The 3259-nt window shown below is 48.1% G+C and overlaps 1 pseudogene across 1 annotated transcript; it reads right to left on the reverse strand.

Annotated features, from left to right (window-relative positions):
• Window positions 1-299: 299 nt before the first annotated feature.
• Window positions 300-1955, reverse strand: LOC311514841 (peflin-like; annotated as a pseudogene). Its single transcript has 2 exons — window positions 1268-1955; window positions 300-449 (listed from the first exon to the last, which is right to left on the reverse strand). The product of its transcript is annotated as a peflin-like (transcript).
• Window positions 1956-3259: the final 1304 nt, after the last annotated feature.

Here is a 3259-nt window from a genome sequence, read left to right on the forward strand (position 1 = left end):
TAACTTTCATCTTGTTCATTTCAGAACAATTCTCCGATTTGTTTTGCATTCTAATCCTGTCCTTCAAAGCACTTGCAACCCCTCCCATCTTGGTGTCATCCTCTGATTCTATAAGCAAATTCTCTGCTCCATTATTCATGTTGGTTACAAAGCTGGGAGAGGAAATGGAATGGGTTTATCCCTCCTGTTGGAGGACATACATATCCAGGTGAGAGGGGCTGATTGATCACTCCTGGTGACTCATTTCCAGCCTATCAACATTCCCTCGCTACCCTCAGGCAAAGAAACATCCCAACGTGTCACAATATGCGAGTCACGGCCAGAGTGAGGAAGTCTTCATAGCTGAGCCGCACGCTGTCTACCCTGCCAGTATTCTTCTGGAAAGCTTTGGTCGTGCTCTGGAGGTGGGTGCAGAGCTGAATGAAGCTATCCAGCTGGATGGTGGAGTTGGAAGCTGTCATGGTTCCTCCCCCACTCTGAACTCTAGGGTACAGATGTGGGGACCTGCATGAAAACCTCCTAAGCTTACTTTTACCAGCTTCGGTTAAAACTTCCCCAAGGTACAAATTAATTTTATCCTTTGTCCTTGGAATATCCACTGCCACCACCAAACTCTAACTGGGTTTACTGGGAAACGTAGATTGGACACGTCTTTCCCCCCCAAATCCTCCCAACCCTTGCATCCCACTTCCTGGGGAAGGTTTGGTAAAAATCCTCACCAATTTGCGTAGGTAACCACAGACCCAAACCCTTGGATCTGAGAACAATGAAAAAGCATTCAGTTTTCTTACAAGAAGACTTTTAATAGATATAGGAGTAAATAGAAGTAAAGAAATCCCCTCTGTAAAATCAGGATGGTAGATACCTTACAGGGTAATTAGATTCAAAACATAGAGAATCCCTCTAGGCAAAACCTTAAGTTACAAAAAAGACACACACAAAGGAATATTCATCCTATTCAGCACAACTCTTTTCTCAGCCATTTAAAGAAATCCTAATCTAACACATACCTAGCTAGATTACTTACTAAAAGTTCTAAGACTCCATTCCTGTTCTATCCCTGGCAAAAGCAGCATACCAACAGACACAGACCTTTTGTTTCTCTCCCTCCTGCCAGCTTTTGAAAGTATCTTGTCTCCTCATTGGTCATTTTGGTCAGGTGCCAGCGAGGTTACCTTTAGCTTCTTAACCCTTTACAGGTGAGAGGATTTTTCCTCTGGCCAGGAGGGATTTTAAAAGGGCTTACCCTTCCCTTTATATTTATGACAGAAGCCCTCTGAGAGTAATGGGACAGCAGCAACAGGGTGAACTGGGGGCTCAAGTTATATCTATCTGCTGCAGCTCACTGAGGTTGGTGGAACCTGACCTTCTCCATCATACTGCTGAAAGAGGTTCTTCCACTGTTGGATGAAGCGCCACAAGGTTGAGAACGCAAAGATATCGATCCGTCCTGACTTTGTTTTATCGAACATGTTAATCATCATAAGGCAGATCTCATTAAATGCAGGCCAGTTGGAGTTGACCAGGGCCTGCTTGAGTTCTTTGATGGAGATGTAGCCACTGCGGTCAGCATCCATTGTCTGGTACCAAGAAAAGGCCACCGGGTCCACGCCGGGTGGCATGTTACCAGCAGGAACTCCGGGGGCTCCATAGGGTCCTGGCTGAAGGGCACCATAGGGATTGGTAGATAGTTGCCCATAAGACCCTCCTGGGGCTGGGCCTCCTGCGTAAGGTCCCCCAGGAGCTCCAGATGGTGCTCCCCCTGAGGTGGGATGCCCACAAGCTCCTCCACCAGATGGTGGTCCAGAGGGGCCTCTAGGTGCTGAGCTGCCATAGGGACCACCAGGAGGCAACCCACCTCCATACTGGCCTCTGGAATAGTAACCACCCTGCGGGGCACCTGGGGCTGACCCTGCTGATCCAGGGTAACCCTGCCTGTATGGATAGCCGGCCATGGCGCTCTCTGACTGGGGAGCTCACCGCCTCTGCCCCGCCCACGCTGTGAGCACAGCTTCCCTCCCCGCCCTCCGGCAACCAATCAGCGAAGCCGGTCTCTAAGTCATTAATGAAAATATTGAGTAGTGCCAGAACCAGGACTGGCCCCTGCAGAATTCCAGGGGCAGAAGAGAGATCTATACTGACCTGTGACTTTAAGCCCTGACACTCCTTGTCATGCCCTGTACTGCCCTGTTGCACTTTGCTGTTTTCATGAAAGGCTTCTTTGCGGATAAATAACGTTTTTTTAAAATGTGTTTTATTAAAAGTTGTTGCATTTTCTCTTCAGCTGAAGGTTCGTTTGTTACATAATAGTTTGTTGAATAATAAAAACCTTAAGTTTCTGTTGGGAGGAGGCAACTGTTCATTTTGCACAGAAAATAATTAAGTTTGCACTAATGAGGGCAGAGTGGTGCACTCTTCAAAATAGAGTCCTTTGTAATACTAGACAAAACCACGCCTGGTTTTGTCTCAGTACTGGACAGGAGACAAATCTTAGGAAAATAACCGGACTGGCTTAAACCTGGAAAATTAGCCGGCCTACTTGCTGCTGGAGGAGCTGCTGCTGCTACACCCGCTGGATGGTGTGGCGGGTGAAGTCGCAAGCCAAATTTTATCCAAATTTGGGGCTGAAATACACCCAAGCGGCTTCTGTGTCTTTGAAGTTGTCAGCATAGCAGCAGGGAGCACTGTGGGATCCATGCTGGCCAACAACAGTTCAGAAATGGCGCTAACGCACCCAGCCAGGGAGTATGAGATGGAGACAAATGAATCATGGGATTTTTCTTTTAAAAGAAATTGGAACTAGCCTGGCTTCTGCTAAGCGTCCCGCAATGCACTGCAAGGAAATCCCAGAATGTATGCTGCTCAGCAACAAAGCAAAGGTGCATGGGGTGCCCTCCAAGGATGCCTCACTTTCAGTTCTCCGCACACTGCTGCCATACGTACCCTATGTGCATTGACGGAGGGCGCACTGTCCCGTGTGTACCCTATTGCTGAAGCTTGCATTCTGTGCATTACCTGATGCACCGCAAAAAGCTCTGGATTAACCCCCTACTCCACCCCCATATAGCCTTAGGGTTTGTCTATAATGCTGCCGTCCATCTTGTCCTGGAGACTGTTCAAAGACGGGGCAGGATTAAGGCAATCTGGGGCCTAGGCAGATGACATAAGGCTCTCTAAACCTACTCCTGTGACTGAAGCCTGCATGTCACTGTGTCCCTGCCACTCCAAGGCAGAGGACAACATCAGGGTTTTTTTCTGC

The sequence above is a fragment of the Lepidochelys olivacea genome, assembly GCF_965140295.1.
Source record: "Lepidochelys olivacea isolate rLepOli2 genome assembly, chromosome: 1".
NCBI classification, from domain to species: domain Eukaryota; kingdom Metazoa; phylum Chordata; order Testudines; family Cheloniidae; genus Lepidochelys; species Lepidochelys olivacea.